Genomic DNA, 17,500 nt, shown 5'->3' with positions numbered 1-17,500 from the left:
ATTTTTTAAAATGTTATTTCACTTATTTATTTAGTTTAATTTTCCCGTTTATGTGTTTATTCGTTCATTCGGGCGGGGGGGGGGGCGCGCGTGTGTGTGTCCTGTTCCGGCGCCCCCAACCTCCCCTCCCCCCGTTCTGTCTGTCTGGTTTTATTTAGTCAGTTAGTTACTTTTCATTTGCGGGGGGGGCGGGGGTGGGCGGGTGTGCGTTGTTCCTCTCCCCTCTCCCCTCCCCCCCCGTTCTGTTCGGTTTTCTTTATTTATTTAATTAAACGGGGGGGGTGGGGTGGGGGGGGGTGGGGGGGTGGGAGCGTGCGCACGCGCGTCTGTGTATCGTTCCTCCCTCGCCCCCCCCCAACCCCCCCCCCCCCCGTTTCTTTCATTCATTCGTTCCTTCCTTCATTCGTTTATTACGTAGGGGGTGCGCGCGCGCGCGTGTTGTCGTCGTCGTCGTCGTCGTCGTGTCCGTCCCCCCCCTTTTTCTCATTATTTATTCATTTAGTAGGTTTTGGGGGGGGGGGGGGGCGCGGGGGGGTGGGGGGGGTGTGCGCGCGCGCGCGTGTATTATTCCACCAAGCCCACCCCCCCCCCCCCCGGATTTTATATTCATTGATTCATTCGCTTATTTATTTAAAGGGGGGGGCGCGCATGGGCGCGGCCGCGTATCGTTTCTTCCCCACCCCCCATACCCTCCCCCCACCCCACCCTTACCTGTTTTGTCTCAGAATTTATTTATTTATTCATTTATGTAGTGGGGTGGGGTGGGGGGTGGTGTGCGCGTGCGTATTGCTCTCCACCCCGGGCCGCCCCCCCCCCCGCCCCGTGTCTTTTTTTAAATTATTTTCTAAATTTTTAAAATTAATCAATCTATTTATTTATTTATTTATTTATTTATTTCGGGGGGGGGGGGTGTGTGCGCGCGCATGCCCGTGTATTTCCCCCCCCCCCCCCGCCTTTGTATTATTTATTTATTTATTAGTTTTCGGGGGGTGGGCTGGGGGTGGGGTCGAGGGTGGCGTGCGCGTATTCCTCCACCCCGCCCCCGTCTTTTTCTTTAGTGTTATGTTTTACTTTTTTTGAAATGTATTTGTTTGTTTATTTCATCGGGGGTGGGGGGCCTGTGCGCGCATGCGCTGTTCCTCCCCGTGCCCCCCGTCTGTGCCCCCCCTCCCCCCCTCCCTCCCCCACACACCCCCACACCACACACGCCCCCCCGTCTCTGTTTTTCTCATTATTTCTTTCTTTTATTTTGTACTTCTGGGGGGTAGGGTCGGGGGGAGGTGGGGGGGGGTGCGCGCGCGCGCGTCGTTCCTCTCCGTCTCGCCGCGGCCTCGGCGCGTCGCCATCCTCCCCTCCCCGAGGAAGGCCCTCCGCCCCGAGCCCCCCGCCGCCCCGAGAGTCCCACGGACAGACAGGCGGGCGCACGCCCCGCCCGCGCCCAGCCGCTGGCTGGCTCGCGTTCCTGCCTTCCTTCCTTTAATTCTTACGGGCACCGTCCGTTAGAACTCATTTGTTCCCGGGTCCGTTTCTTCCGTCCTTTCTTCGGTCGAGCGCCGCCTCTTCGTTGCCTTTCTGGCCCCGTCTGGTTCCTCGGGCGTCCCCCGGCCCCAGCCCGAGGGAGGGCGGCGGGCGACTTGAGGCGGCCCGGCGCCCCGGCTGCCTCTCCCCGGGGGGGGGGGGGCTTCTTCTCCATCCGCCGGCCTGTGGGGCAGGATGTGGGGCAGAGGGAGGGGGTCCTCATCCCGTTAGGGGGGACTTGGGGCAGAGAAGGGGGCTGTGGGGCAGCATGTGGGGCAGAGGGAGGGGGGTGTGGTGCTGTTGGGGGGCAGGATGCGGGGCAGAGGGAGGGGGTTCTGGTGCTGTTGGGGGGCATGTGGGGCAGAGAAGGGGCCTGTGGGGCAGGATGTGGGGCAGAGGGAGGGGGTTCTCATCCCGTTATGGGGGACTTGGGGCAGAGAAGGGGGCTGTGGGGCAGCATGTGGGGCAGAGGGAGGGGGGTGTGGTGCTGTTGGGGGGGATGTGGGGCAGAGAAGGGGCCCGTGGGGCAGGATGTGGGGCAGAGGGAGGGGGTTCTGATCCCGTTACGGGGGCATGTGGGGCAGAGAAGGGGCCTGTGGGGCAGGATGTGGGGCAGAGGGAGGGGGTTCTGATCCCGTTACGGGGGATGTGGGGCAGAGAAGAGGCCTGTGGGGCAGGATGCGGGGCAGAGGGAGGGGGTTCTCATCCCGTTACGGGGGATGTGGGGCAGAGAAGGGGGCTGTGGGGCAGGATGTGGGGCAGAGGGAGGGGGTTCTCATCCCGTTACGGGGGGTGTGGGGCAGAGAAGGGGCCTGTGGGGCAGGATGTGGGGCAGAGGGAGGGGGTCCTCATCCCGTTATGGGGGACTTGGGGCAGAGAAGGGGGCTGTGGGGCAGCATGTGGGGCAGAGGGAGGGGGGTGTGGTGCTGTTGGGGGGGATGTGGGGCAGAGAAGGGGCCCGTGGGGCAGGATGTGGGGCAGAGGGAGGGGGTTCTGATCCCGTTACGGGGGCATGTGGGGCAGAGAAGGGGCCCGTGGGGCAGGATGTGGGGCAGAGGGAGGGGGTTCTGATCCCGTTACGGGGGGTGTGGGGCAGAGAAGGGGCCTGTGGGGCAGGATGTGGGGCAGAGGGAAGGGGTTCTGATCCCGTTACGGGGGATGTGGGGCAGAGAAGAGGCCTGTGGGGCAGGATGCGGGGCAGAGGGAGGGGGTTCTGGTGCCGTTGGGGGGGATGTGGGGCAGAGAAGAGGCCTGTGGGGCAGGATGCGGGGCAGAGGGAGGGGGTTCTGGTGCTGTTGGGGGGCATGTGGGGCAGAGAAGGGGCCTGTGGGGCAGGATGTGGGGCAGAGGGAGGGGGTTCTGATCCCGTTACGGGGGCATGTGGGGCAGAGAAGGGGCCTGTGGGGCAGGATGTGGGGCAGAGGGAGGGCGTTCTGATCCCGTTACGGGGGCATGTGGGGCAGAGAAGGGGCCTGTGGGGCAGGATGTGGGGCAGAGGGAGGGGGTTCTGATCCCGTTACGGAGGCATGTGGGGCAGAGAAGGGGCCTGTGGGGCAGGATGTGGGGCAGAGGGAGGGCGTTCTGATCCCGTTACGGGGGATGTGGGGCAGAGAAGGGGCCTGTGGGGCAGGATGTGGGGCAGAGGGAGGGCGTTCTGATCCCGTTACGGGGGATGTGGGGCAGAGAAGGGGCCTGTGGGGCAGGATGCGGGGCAGAGGGAGGGGGTTCTGGTGCTGTTGGGGGGCAGGATGCGGGGCAGAGGGAGGGGGTTCTGGTGCTGTTGGGGGGCATGTGGGGCAGAGAAGGGGCCTGTGGGGCAGGATGTGGGGCAGGGGGAGGGGGTTCTCATCCCGTTATGGGGGACTTGGGGCAGAGAAGGGGGCTGTGGGGCAGGATGTGGGGCAGAGGGAGGGGGGTGTGGTGCTGTTGGGGGGGATGTGGGGCAGAGAAGGGGCCTGTGGGGCAGGATGTGGGGCAGGGGGAGGGGGTTCTCATCCCGTTATGGGGGACTTGGGGCAGAGAAGGGGGCTGTGGGGCAGGATGTGGGGCAGAGGGAGGGGGGTGTGGTGCTGTTGGGGGGGATGTGGGGCAGAGAAGGGGCCTGTGGGGCAGGATGTGGGGCAGAGGGAGGGGGTTCTCATCCCGTTACGGGGGATGTGGGGCAGAGAAGGGGCCTGTGGGGCAGGACGTGGGGTGGGACGTGGGCCTTCCCGCAAGAGCCGGCGCGAGCGGGCCGGGGGGGTGGCGCGGCCCTCTCGCCTTCCCCCCGCCTCGGTCCTGACCCCTACCTGACCCACCTCTCCCGGGCGCGGCGGCGGCACGTCGGCGGGCTACCTCGACGCGGGGGGGCCCGGCCTCGGGCGAAGCCGCTGCTTTCTGCGGGGGGCGGAAAGGCGCTCTCCTGCTTCTCCTCGAGACCCGGACGCTGGAGGGGAGAGAGGAAGGGAGGGACGTCAGGGCAGATACCGTCGTAGGGGAGTCACGGCGACCTAGGCGCCGTCACGGACTACGGCTGGCTTCGGGCCGCCGAGCCTCCTCCCCCCACCCCCCCACGAGAAGGCCGCCGCTCGGCCCGACAAAACGCGCCGCCGCCGCCGCCGCCGCCGCCGCCCCCGGCGAGTTGTATCGGCAAGCTGCGGGAAGGGCTTTTCGTTTCCTCGCGTCGCTAGAAACGTCAGCCTTTCCTTTGGCAGGAGCCATCTCGCTGCCCTCTGACCTATAGACACCCGCACCGGGAGGCGAGAGAACAAGCCCGCCTCGGCAGACGAGTACCCGGCTCTACCGGGTCACAGGAGGCCTCTCGACCGCCCGCGCTCTCACCCGGACCGCTCTTCGGAACAGCAACGGCAGCAGCCACCCGAAAGACTCAAAGCGCCTCGTCGAGTTCACCCCTTCGTCGAGGGACCGCCAAAATATTTCCCGTGGCCGACGCGGGGACGTGCAAACCGACGCGGCCTTGCCCGGGGCTTTGCGCAAACCTTCAGGCGGTCGGGCCGCGGGGATCGGACCGGACGAGAGGCGAGGCATTCGGCGAGAGCGGCCCGGCAGCCGTAGCTGCGCGTCCGCCGCCCACGGAAGGGAAGAAGTGCGACCCTTCTCGCGGCCGCGCCAGCCGGAAAAGCGGAAAAGCACGGTGCCGTTTACACGCCCTACGCGGCAAGGAGCCGGGTCCCCGCAACGCCTTACTTACCGTCCCGCCCGCGTCCAGGAGAACCGCTTCGGCTCCGCAACCACCGCTAAAGGGGAGCCGACGCCGGGAAAGGGAGAGAGAGCCCGGCAGCCTCGCGGGCGCGCGCCCCATCGTTAGAGCGGCCCAGACCTTCGTCGTCCCCGCTGACGGACGCTTTCGAGCCTCCGACCGGCGCGACGAAGAACGGGAAGCGGAAAGTTTCGGCTGAAAGCAAAAGCCCGACTAGGAAGCAAACGCCGCCTTACCTGAGGAGAGCTCCCTCTCCGCCCCTTGAAACGGGCGGGGACGGGCACGCCAGCCGAGTCCCGAGAGGCGAGCCGGCGGCGGGTGGGTGCGGGCGCAGGTGCCAGGCGAAGGTCGTCGGGGTCCTCGAGGCGCCCTCGGGACCCTAACACGCAGGAGACAGACAAACGCTCTCCAGCCGCCCAAAGGGGCGGAATCGCTCCCGGCGAGAGCCCGGTGAAAAACGAGAGCCCGGGCTGCTCCGGGGGACGCGCGAGAGACGCCTCTGCAGGCAGAGCAGGCGCTTGCGCTCTCCCGGGATACGTTCCCGACTCCCGCACCACCCAGACCTACCCTCTCGTGAGCCGGAGGAACTCGGGAGCCACGCGGCGGCTCGGAGAAATCCCTTCGCTTATCGCTACGGCGGGAGATCGGCAGCTCCCTGTGGGGAAGAGCGCGAGCGTGTTTTTTAAATACGGGGCGGGCCGGCCGGCCTTCTCTTTAGCTTCCCCGCTAGGCGGACGGCCCGAAGGCAGCGGCGGGGGGGCGCGTGTGTGACGACGGCAGAAGGCAGCGAGGGAAGAGCTCCTTACCGGAGCGAGCTCACCGTAACCCCGGCTTCTGAGACCGACTTAGAGGAACCCTCGCGAAGAAAGGCGCAGACGGAGCCGATGCCGTGAGGCGGCGAGACGAGCCTCCTTCGGGTTCTCCGGCCCACGACGCTGTGGCGCTGCCGGGACAGACTGTTGGAGAAGCGCTTTTCCCCCTTCCCCCCCCCCCGCCCGCTGGAAAAGTTTGAGGAACTGGAACGTACCGAAGAGAAGCCAGCCGTGAGAATCTCCAAGCCGGACGCTAGCTTACGCTGCTCCACAGAACTGCCCTCGGCGCGGAGGGGCCGCCTGCACCTGGGGCTGGGGGCATGAGGAAGAAGAGAGCTCAGGGCTATTCCTCCCGACAGCGGCTCTCGGGCGGAGAAGGCTGCGGTCGCTCTCCCGACGGCCTCCGGCACCAAGCACTGGACACACACACCCACCCACCACCACCACCACACACCACCCCCCCCCAACCGGAGCACGGAGGACCGGGGGAGGCTTCCCTTCAGGGCACGCTCTAACGGCCGGGATCGTGGGGGTCTTACGCGCGCCGAGCCCTCCGGGGGAGACGGCGGGGCTCTCGACGGCGCCCTGCCGGCGAAGGGAGCGGTTCCCCCCCTTGGCCTCGGGCCGCCGGGGCCTTACCTTACCGTCCTCTCGGCAGTTCTCACCCTTCCCGCCGACGGCGGACGTTTCTCAGGAGGGCGGCCCGGCTCTCCGGCAGCCCCTGCCCGGGCACACGGCCCTGGCGGCGGCGGCGGCTGCTGCTGCTGCTTTCCCAGGGACGGGGTTTCGACCGGCAGAAGAGCCGAGCGGCCGCGCCCGCAGGCGGGCACGGGTGGCAGCCGGACATCGGCGCGGCCGACCCGGCGGGCTGTAACAGAGAAGGCGACGTTAGCGAGAGCGTTACGGGGCCTTTTCGCTTCGCGCAAGCGCGCTCTCATCCCCCGGCAGGCCCCCGGAACCGAACCCCTCGCCTGCCGCCGCACGCGCTCGGGCACGCACCTGCGCGCACGCGGCCACCGCCCACCGCGTGCCCACGGACGCGGGCCTGCCCCGGCAGGCCCCCCAGCCCGAACCCCCCCGTCTGCCGCCGCACCCCCCAACAGCCCCCCCCCTCCACGAACTCCTCGCGCGCGGCAGAGGCAGGTACGCGCGCACGCAAAGCAAAGAGCGGAAATCCCCCCCCGCCGACCCCCCTCGCCCCCCCCACCAGCCCGAACCCCCCCCCGTCTGCCGCCGCACCCCCCAACAGCCCCCCCCTCCCCGAACTCCTCGCGCGCGGCAGAGGCAGGTACGCGCGCACGCAAAGCAAAGAGCGGAAATCCCCCCCCGCCGACCCCCCTCGCCCCCCCCACCAGCCCGAACCCCCCCCCGTCTGCCGCCGCACCCCCCAACAGCCCCCCCCTCCCCGAACTCCTCGCGCGCGGCAGAGGCAGACGCGCGCGCGCGCAGAGAGCGAAACTCGCCCCCCCACCGGCCCCCCTCTTGCCCTCAAGCCGCCCCCCCACCCCCACCCCCGTCCACCGCCCGCTTCACGGCGAATCCGGCCACCCGCTCCTCCTCCCGCCCGCAGGTTTCGCCGCTCCCGGGGAAAGACGACGGGAGACTTTAGGACCCAGCGGAGCCCCCGCCGGCTCCGCGCCCCGGCGGGAGAAGGGAATCCCGGCGGCAGAGGCAGAAACGCGCGCACGCAGAGAGAAACACGCTCCCGCCGACCCCCTCCCCACCCCCCCCCACCCAGCCCGAACCCCCCCCGTCTGCCGCCGCACCCCCCAACAGCCCCCCCCTCCCCGAACTCCTCGCGCGCGGCAGAGGCAGACGCGCGCGCGCGCAGAGAGCGAAACTCGCCCCCCCACCGGCCCCCCTCTTGCCCTCAAGCCGCCCCCCCACCCCCGTCCACCGCCCGCTTCACGGCGAATCCGGCCACCCGCTCCTCCTCCCGCCCGCAGGTTTCGCCGCTCCCGGGGAAAGACGACGGGAGACTTTAGGACCCAGCGGAGCCCCCGCCGGCTCCGCGCCCCGGCGGGAGAGGGGAATCCCGGCGGCGCGACCGGTCTCTGACCCCGGCTGCCGAGTCTCTACCCCGCCCTGCCCGTGCCCCGGCTCCCGCCCTGCTTTCTCGGGCGGCGGGGACGGCCGGTCGCTCCTTCAGCCCGCCCGCCCGCCCCTGCCGCGGGTTGCCAACCGACAGAAGGAAGGAAGGAAAAGAACCGCAACCGAGCCAAGCGGGAATTTTCTCCGAAAAGAGAGACCGCGCCCCGCACGCCCTCTCCCCTGCCTACCTCTGCGCCGGGCTCCCCGCCTGCTCGCCGAGCGCTCTCGCCTGCTGCCGCAGCGGCATCCCCTCCTTTCCCTTCCCTGCCTTTGGCGCCAATGAGCCCGCGACCGTTAGCGCGGCGGGAACCCCCGCCTTTCAACCGCGGGCGGGGGGTGGGGGGGACACGCGCGCATGCGCAGGGCGCGCAGCTGCGGGCCCACCCCCCGCTCCCCCGCCCCGCTGCTCCGCGGAGGGGGGGAAGGGGAGAAGGGGGAAAATGACGGCGAGGGGGAAAATCTCCCCCATCCCGCCGCGCGTACACCCACAACCCCCTCCCCCCCCGCAAAGACCTCACACAGCCCCCCTCTCCCCCCCGCCCGCAGCCCCCCGAGCCAAAACCGAGCGGAACGGAAAAGCCCACCGCGAGAGGCGAAAGCCGGCGAGCGCCCGGCGGCGCCGGCACCCGCCGCCGGATCGGGGCCGCCGGTCCCCGAGTCCGCCGGCGGCCGGCGAGCTCGCGTCGCGGCGGGGCGCCGGGCGGCTCGCGGCGGGGGCCGCCGGCTCTCGCCGACCCCGGCGGCCGGGGAGGCAAAGCGGCGGGGGGAAAAGCACCCGCCCCGGCACCCCCGCCCCACCGCGCGCGCCCACACGCGCAGCCCCCCCAACGCCCTCAGCCCCCCCACGCCCCCCCTCGCAGCCCCCCGAGCCAAAACCGAGCGGAACGGAAAAGCCCACCGCGAGAGGCGAAAGCCGGCGAGCGCCCGGCGGCGCCGGCACCCGCCGCCGGATCGGGGCCGCCGGTCCCCGAGTCCGCCGGCGGCCGGCGAGCTCGCGTCGCGGCGGGGCGCCGGGCGGCTCGCGGCGGGGGCCGCCGGCTCTCGCCGACCCCGGCGGCCGGGGAGGCAAAGCGGCGGGGGGAAAAGCACCCGCCCCGGCACCCCCGCCCCACCGCGCGCGCCCACACGCGCAGCCCCCCCAACGCCCTCAGCCCCCCCACGCCCCCCCTCGCAGCCCCCCGAGCCAAAACCGAGCGGAACGGAAAAGCCCACCGCGAGAGGCGAAAGCCGGCGAGCGCCCGGCGGCGCCGGCACCCGCCGCCGGATCGGGGCCGCCGGTCCCCGAGTCCGCCGGCGGCCGGCGAGCTCGCGTCGCGGCGGGGCGCCGGGCGGCTCGCGGCGGGGGCCGCCGGCTCTCGCCGACCCCGGCGGCCGGGGAGGCAAAGCGGCGGGGGGAAAAGCACCCGCCCCGGCACCCCCGCCCCACCGCGCGCGCCCACACGCGCAGCCCCCCCAACGCCCTCAGCCCCCCCACGCCCCCCCTCGCAGCCCCCCGAGCCAAAACCGAGCGGAACGGAAAAGCCCACCGCGAGAGGCGAAAGCCGGCGAGCGCCCGGCGGCGCCGGCACCCGCCGCCGGATCGGGGCCGCCGGTCCCCGAGTCCGCCGGCGGCCGGCGAGCTCGCGTCGCGGCGGGGCGCCGGGCGGCTCGCGGCGGGGGCCGCCGGCTCTCGCCGACCCCGGCGGCCGGGGAGGCAAAGCGGCGGGGGGAAAAGCACCCGCCCCGGCACCCCCGCCCCACCGCGCGCGCCCACACGCGCAGCCCCCCCAACGCCCTCAGCCCCCCCACGCCCCCCCTCGCAGCCCCCCGAGCCAAAACCGAGCGGAACGGAAAAGCCCACCGCGAGAGGCGAAAGCCGGCGAGCGCCCGGCGGCGCCGGCACCCGCCGCCGGATCGGGGCCGCCGGTCCCCGAGTCCGCCGGCGGCCGGCGAGCTCGCGTCGCGGCGGGGCGCCGGGCGGCTCGCGGCGGGGGCCGCCGGCTCTCGCCGACCCCGGCGGCCGGGGAGGCAAAGCGGCGGGGGAAAAGCACCCGCCCCGGCACCCCCGCCCCACCGCGCGCGCCCACACGCGCAGCCCCCCCAACGCCCTCAGCCCCCCCACGCCCCCCCTCGCAGCCCCCCGAGCCAAAACCGAGCGGAACGGAAAAGCCCACCGCGAGAGGCGAAAGCCGGCGAGCGCCCGGCGGCGCCGGCACCCGCCGCCGGATCGGGGCCGCCGGTCCCCGAGTCCGCCGGCGGCCGGCGAGCTCGCGTCGCGGCGGGGCGCCGGGCGGCTCGCGGCGGGGGCCGCCGGCTCTCGCCGACCCCGGCGGCCGGGGAGGCAAAGCGGCGGGGGGAAAAGCACCCGCCCCGGCACCCCCGCCCCACCGCGCGCGCCCACACGCGCAGCCCCCCCAACGCCCTCAGCCCCCCCACGCCCCCCCTCGCAGCCCCCCGAGCCAAAACCGAGCGGAACGGAAAAGCCCACCGCGAGAGGCGAAAGCCGGCGAGCGCCCGGCGGCGCCGGCACCCGCCGCCGGATCGGGGCCGCCGGTCCCCGAGTCCGCCGGCGGCCGGCGAGCTCGCGTCGCGGCGGGGCGCCGGGCGGCTCGCGGCGGGGGCCGCCGGCTCTCGCCGACCCCGGCGGCCGGGGAGGCAAAGCGGCGGGGGGAAAAGCACCCGCCCCGGCACCCCCGCCCCACCGCGCGCGCCCACACGCGCAGCCCCCCCAACGCCCTCAGCCCCCCCACGCCCCCCCTCGCAGCCCCCCGAGCCAAAACCGAGCGGAACGGAAAAGCCCACCGCGAGAGGCGAAAGCCGGCGAGCGCCCGGCGGCGCCGGCACCCGCCGCCGGATCGGGGCCGCCGGTCCCCGAGTCCGCCGGCGGCCGGCGAGCTCGCGTCGCGGCGGGGCGCCGGGCGGCTCGCGGCGGGGGCCGCCGGCTCTCGCCGACCCCGGCGGCCGGGGAGGCAAAGCGGCGGGGGAAAAGCACCCGCCCCGGCACCCCCGCCCCACCGCGCGCGCCCACACGCGCAGCCCCCCCAACGCCCTCAGCCCCCCCACGCCCCCCCTCGCAGCCCCCCGAGCCAAAACCGAGCGGAATGGAAAAGCCCACCGCGAGAGGCGAAAGCCGGCGAGCGCCCGGCGGCGCCGGCACCCGCCGCCGGATCGGGGCCGCCGGTCCCCGAGTCCGCCGGCGGCCGGCGAGCTCGCGTCGCGGCGGGGCGCCGGGCGGCTCGCGGCGGGGGCCGCCGGCTCTCGCCGATCCCGGCGGCCGGGGAGCGAAATAGGCGTCCAGAGTCTGCTCAGGCAGACTTGCCGCCAGCAGCGGCGTCGGGGAAAATAAACAGATTATTATTTAACAACTGGTAATTCATCATCATAAGGAGCAATAAACCGACCGTAACAGTAATAGTAATAAGAGCAACAATAACGACTATTAAAAAAAAAAAAAATCACAACTGTTCCGCGCCCCTCCTCTTCCCCCCTCTCCCCGCCGCTCCGGGAGATCCGGGTGAGGGTTGCCCCTGTATTAGAGACGCCCGAATCTTGAAATAGGCGAAGGGGGGAGAAAATTAAAGAGCCAAAAAAAAAAAAAATCGAACATCCCCCCCCCCCAGCTCGGTCTGCTGTATCCCCATCAGGGCGTACCCAGTACCGGAAACGCTTGACTCTTTAAATCGGGGGACGAGGGCGAGAACGATAGTTAAGGAAAAAAAAAACCCACACGGTATAAATAATCCCCCCCCCACCCGCCCCCCCCGTAATCCTTCCACCCTGGGAGAACCGGGATACGGCAGCCGCGCCGTCCCGGTCCGGGTGGGTCTACCCGCCTCGGCAGCCGGCTGCCAGGTCTACTCACCTCCGGGACCGGTCCGGGCGTCCAGGTCTACCCGCCTCGGCAGCCGGCTGCCAGGTCTACCCACCTCCGGGACCGGTCCGGGCTGCCAGGTCTACCCGCCTCCGGGACCGGTCCGGGCTGCCAGGTCTACCCGCCTCGGCAGCCGGCTGCCAGGTCTACCCACCTCCGGGACCGGTCCGGGCGTCCAGGTCTACCCGCCTCCGGTCCGGGCTGCCAGGTCTACCCACCTCCGGGACCGGTCCGGGGTGCCAGGTCTACCCACCTCCGGGACCGGTCCGGGCTGCCAGGTCTACCCGCCTCCGGTCCGGGCTGCCAGGTCTACCCGCCTCCGGGACCGGTCGGCCAGGTCTACCCTGCTCCGGTCCGGGCGTCCAGGTCTACCCGCCTCCGGTCCGGGCTGCCAGGTCTACCCACCTCCGGGACCGGTCGGCCAGGTCTACCCGCTTCCGGTCCGGGCGTCCAGGTCTACCCGCCTCCGGTCCGGGGTGCCAGGTCTACCCGCCTCGGCAGCCGGCTGCCAGGTCTACCCGCCTCCGGGACCGGTCCGGGCTGCCAAGTCTACCCGCCTCCGGTCCGGGCTGCCAGGTCTACCCGCCTCGGCAGCCGGCTGCCAGGTCTACCCGCCTCCGGTCCGGACTGCCAGGTCTACCCGCCTCGGCAGCCGGCTGCCAGGTCTACCCGCCTCCGGGACCGGTCGGCCAGGTCTACCCTGCTCCGGTCCGGGCTGCCAGGTCTACCCGCCTCCGGTCGGGGATGCCAGGTCTACCCGCCTCCGGTCGGGGCTGCCAGGTCTACCCGCCTCCGGGACCGGTCCGGGCTGCCAGGTCTACCCGCCTCGGCAGTCGGCTGCCAGGTCTACCCACCTCCGGGACCGGTCCGGGCGTCCAGGTCTACCCGCCTCCGGTCCGGGCTGCCAGGTCTACCCGCCTCCGGGACCGGCAGGGCTGTCCGCTTGACCCGCCTCGGCAGCCGGTCGCCAGGTCTACCTCGCTCCGGCGGCACTTGGGCGTCCAGGTCTACCCGCCTCCGGTCCGGGCGTCCAGGTCTACCCGCCTCCGGGACCGGCAGGGCTGTCCGCTTGACCCGCCTCGGCAGCCGGTCGCCAGGTCTACCTCGCTCCGGCGGCACTTGGGCGTCCAGGTCTACCCGCCTCCGGTCCGGGCGTCCAGGTCTACCCGCCTCCGGGACCGGCAGGGCTGTCCGCTTGACCCGCCTCGGCAGCCGGTCGCCAGGTCTACCTCGCTCCGGCGGCACTTGGGCGTCCAGGTCTACCCGCCTCCGGTCCGGGCTGCCAGGTCTACCCGCCTCCGGGACCGGCAGGGCTGTCCGCTTGACCCGCCTCGGCAGCCGGTCGCCAGGTCTACCTCGCTCCGGCGGCACTTGGGCGCGCTGGTCTACCCGCCTCCGGTCCGGGCTGCCAGGTCTACCCGCCTCCGGGACCGGCAGGGCTGTCCGCTTGACCCGCCTCGGCAGCCGGTCGCCAGGTCTACCTCGCTCCGGCGGCACTTGGGCGTCCAGGTCTACCCGCCTCCGGTCCGGGCGTCCAGGTCTACCCGCCTCCGGGACCGGCAGGGCTGTCCGCTTGACCCGCCTCGGCAGCCGGTCGCCAGGTCTACCTCGCTCCGGCGGCACTTGGGCGTCCAGGTCTACCCGCCTCCGGTCCGGGCGTCCAGGTCTACCCGCCTCCGGGACCGGCAGGGCTGTCCGCTTGACCCGCCTCGGCAGCCGGTCGCCAGGTCTACCTCGCTCCGGCGGCACTTGGGCGTCCAGGTCTACCCGCCTCCGGTCCGGGCGTCCAGGTCTACCCGCCTCCGGGACCGGCAGGGCTGTCCGCTTGACCCGCCTCGGCAGCCGGTCGCCAGGTCTACCTCGCTCCGGCGGCACTTGGGCGTCCAGGTCTACCCGCCTCCGGTCCGGGCGTCCAGGTCTACCCGCCTCCGGGACCGGCAGGGCTGTCCGCTTGACCCGCCTCGGCAGCCGGTCGCCAGGTCTACCTCGCTCCGGCGGCACTTGGGCGTCCAGGTCTACCCGCCTCCGGTCCGGGCTGCCAGGTCTACCCGCCTCCGGGACCGGCAGGGCTGTCCGCTTGACCCGCCTCGGCAGCCGGTCGCCAGGTCTACCTCGCTCCGGCGGGACTTGGGCGCGCTGGTCTACCCGCCTCCGGTCCGGGCTGCCAGGTCTACCCGCCTCCGGGACCGGCAGGGCTGTCCGCTTGACCCGCCTCGGCAGCCGGTCGCCAGGTCTACCTCGCTCCGGCGGGACTTGGGCGCGCTGGTCTACCCGCCTCCGGTCCGGGCTGCCAGGTCTACCCGCCTCCGGGACCGGCAGGGCTGTCCGCTTGACCCGCCTCGGCAGCCGGTCGCCAGGTCTACCTCGCTCCGGCGGGACTTAGGCGCTGTTCCGGGGTGGCGGGTAGACCTTTTGTCCCCAGCGCTACTTCCAGCAGCCGAAGGGGTCGCTGTTTTACGCTGCCTCCAGTTACGTCATCGTAAAAGTCGGCGTGGTTGGCGCTCCTCCCCGGTGGGCAGAGCCTACGTTCTTGCCGCTGTCCGGGAGCGATGAACCGTATCTCCATATTAGGGGAACGGCATAGCAGCTAGGCTCCGGAGGGGAGCTAGCGAGGCGGAGGTGGCGCCCGCGGGTCTCCCGGCGAAGTGGAGCGCTGGATCCCGCGGGGGAGGGAAGGACAAAGACCGGCAGTTGGCAGTGGCCGGCACTCGAACGCGTACGGCCGGGGAAGACGGGGCACCTTCCCCGGTCCCGGAGGGGGACCCGATGAGGACAGGGAATCCTGGCGGCATGTGCCGCAGGATTCGGCCGGGGAGCGGAGAGCCTGCCGCGGCTTTCCTCGGCTCCGGAGGGCCCCCGATGATGGGCTGGGTGAGGAGAGCGGCGCCTCACCCTTTTTCTCCGGCCCTAAGCCGGAGCCCGCCGCGGCGCGGGGGAGAGCGCGGGTGGCCGGTGCCGGTGGCCGGCCAGCCCGGGGGGGGCGGCGGGCGGAGGGTTCCCGAGCCGGCGTCGGCTCGTTCCTCCGTCCCGGAGCAGGGGTGCCGCCGAAGAAGGAGAGAGGGTTGCCGGCGGGCGAGGCGGCGTCGCCTCGTCCTTTTTCCCTCCGGCCCTAAGCCGGAGCCCGCCGCGGCGCGGGGGAGAGCGCGGGTGGCCGGTGCCGGTGGCCGGCCAGCCCGGGGGGGGCGGCGGGCGGAGGGTTCCCGAGCCGGCGTCGGCTCGTTCCTCCGTCCCGGAGCAGGGGTGCCGCCGAGGAGGAGAGAGGGTTGCCGGCGGGCGAGGCGGCGTCGCCTCGTCCTTTTTCCCTCCGGCCCTAAGCCGGAGCCCGCCGCGGCGCGGGGGAGAGCGCGGGTGGCCGGTGCCGGTGGCCGGCCGGCCCGGGGGGGGCGGCGGGCGGAGGGTTCCCGAGCCGGCGTCGGCTCGTTCCTCCGTCCCGGAGCAGGGGTGCCGCCGAGGAGGAGAGAGGGTTGCCGGCGGGCGAGGCGGCGTCGCCTCGTCCTTTTTCCCTCCGGCCCTAAGCCGGAGCCCGCCGCGGCGCGGGGGAGAGCGCGGGTGGCCGGTGCCGGTGGCCGGCCAGCCCGGGGGGGGCGGCGGGCGGAGGGTTCCCGAGCCGGCGTCGGCTCGTTCCTCCGTCCCGGAGCAGGGGTGCCGCCGAGGAGGAGAGAGGGTTGCCGGCGGGCGAGGCGGCGTCGCCTCGTCCTTTTTCCCTCCGGCCCTAAGCCGGAGCCCGCCGCGGCGCGGGGGAGAGCGCGGGTGGCCGGTGCCGGTGGCCGGCCAGCCCGGGGGGGGCGGCGGGCGGAGGGTTCCCGAGCCGGCGTCGGCTCGTTCCTCCGTCCCGGAGCAGGGGTGCCGCCGAGGAAGGAGAGAGGGTTGCCGGCGGGCGAGGCGGCGTCGCCTCGTCCTTTTTCCCTCCGGCCCTAAGCCGGAGCCCGCCGCGGCGCGGGGGAGAGCGCGGGTGGCCGGTGCCGGTGGCCGGCCAGCCCGGGGGGGGCGGCGGGCGGAGGGTTCCCGAGCCGGCGTCGGCTCGTTCCTCCGTCCCGGAGCAGGGGTGCCGCCGAGGAGGAGAGAGGGTTGCCGGCGGGCGAGGCGGCGTCGCCTCGTCCTTTTTCCCTCCGGCCCTAAGCCGGAGCCCGCCGCGGCGCGGGGGAGAGCGCGGGTGGCCGGTGCCGGTGGCCGGCCAGCCCGGGGGGGGCGGCGGGCGGAGGGTTCCCGAGCCGGCGTCGGCTCGTTCCTCCGTCCCGGAGCAGGGGTGCCGCCGAGGAGGAGAGAGGGTTGCCGGCGGGCGAGGCGGCGTCGCCTCGTCCTTTTTCCCTCCGGCCCTAAGCCGGAGCCCGCCGCGGCGCGGGGGAGAGCGCGGGTGGCCGGTGCCGGTGGCCGGCCAGCCCGGGGGGGGCGGCGGGCGGAGGGTTCCCGAGCCGGCGTCGGCTCGTTCCTCCGTCCCGGAGCAGGGGTGCCGCCGAGGAGGAGAGAGGGTTGCCGGCGGGCGAGGCGGCGTCGCCTCGTCCTTTTTCCCTCCGGCCCTAAGCCGGAGCCCGCCGCGGCGCGGGGGAGAGCGCGGGTGGCCGGTGCCGGTGGCCGGCCAGCCCGGGGGGGGCGGCGGGCGGAGGGTTCCCGAGCCGGCGTCGGCTCGTTCCTCCGTCCCGGAGCAGGGGTGCCGCCGAGGAGGAGAGAGGGTTGCCGGCGGGCGAGGCGGCGTCGCCTCGTCCTTTTTCCCTCCGGCCCTAAGCCGGAGCCCGCCGCGGCGGGAGGGCAGAGAGCGGAGGGTTCCCGAGCCGGCGGCGGTTCGTTCTTCCGTTCCCCGAGGTGCCGGTGAGGAGGGTGTCGGCGGGCGAGGCGGCGTCGCCTCGCCCTTTCCTCCGGCACGGGCCGTACGTGGGGGGGCCCGTGGAGTCTGGCCCGCCCTGGCTTCCCTCGTTCCTGGAGGGCTCGGAGCGAGGGTCCGCAGGGCTCTCGCAGCTTTTTTTCGGTGTCCGAGTTTTGCTTTTACCGGTTTTTTTTCCGTTTCCGCTGTTTTTTTCTCTGTACCCTTTGCTCTCCTTCCCCGGGGTAAGCGACCGCCCGCGGGGAGGGGCAAGACCGGCGGCCGGCGGCGGTCGTCCGGCACTCTGGAACGCTGAAAGGCGACCGGGGGAGTCAAGCCTGCCGCGGCTTCGCCCCGGTCGGTCCTGTCGCTGTCGCTGAAGGGAATCGTGCGGAGCCGGGGGGGTGGCGGCACCCCCCGCTCGTTTCACTGATCCAGACCCGCAGGCAGCGCCCGCTGAGGCGTTCACCCCGGGCGCGTCGGAGAGGCTCCGCGGCGGGCCGGTTCTGCCGGTGTTCAGGCCGTCGGAGCACCTCTCGCGGACGTTGCCTTCTCGCTCGCACGCAGGGCCCCGCGTCTTGCCGTCCGCCCCCCGGGCGGCGGCGGTCGCGCGTGGCCGTCGGCTGGCTCGAGACCGTGGCCGCGCGGCCTCGGCTTCCTTCGCTCTCCTCTCCCCCTTTCCCCCGTTACCGATCGATGAGGCCTTTCGGGTCGCGTCGGAGAGGGCCCTCGGCGGGCCGGCTCTTCCGTGCTCTCCGTAATAGGGAGCCACGGGGGTGTCCGGTGTTCAGGCAGGGTGGTCTCCTTTCCAATTCGCTTCCCGTCGCGTACGAGGCGTAGTCCTTTCTCCCGCGAGCGAGCGAGCGAAGGGGGGGCCGCGGCGGCGGTGATGTCGGCGGCGGGGCGCGCGCCTCGCCCGGCCGCCCCGCGTCGTCCCCCCCCCGCGCCCCGCCGGTCGGGTTTCCCCGGGCTACGGCCGACCCCAGCTTTGTGACAGCCGCGCGGTGCCGCGAGTTCTCAGGTGTCCTAAAACGCGCCAGGCGCCGGCGCGCCGGCCCGGGTGCCCCGCGGGTGCCGGCCGCGAGCAGCGCTCGGGCGGCGGGGGCGGCCGAGCCAAGCGAGGATCGTAGGGCGAGAGAGGCGTGCCGCGGGCGGCCGGGGAGGCGTCTCCCCGCCGTCGCTGCCGCCGCCGTGGCGCTTGGCTCCTCGCGCGCCGCCCCGCCGCTCGCTGC

The sequence above is a fragment of the Numenius arquata genome, unplaced genomic scaffold, assembly GCF_964106895.1.
Source record: "Numenius arquata unplaced genomic scaffold, bNumArq3.hap1.1 HAP1_SCAFFOLD_208, whole genome shotgun sequence".
NCBI classification, from domain to species: domain Eukaryota; kingdom Metazoa; phylum Chordata; class Aves; order Charadriiformes; family Scolopacidae; genus Numenius; species Numenius arquata.
This window is presented reverse-complemented; position numbering follows the sequence as displayed.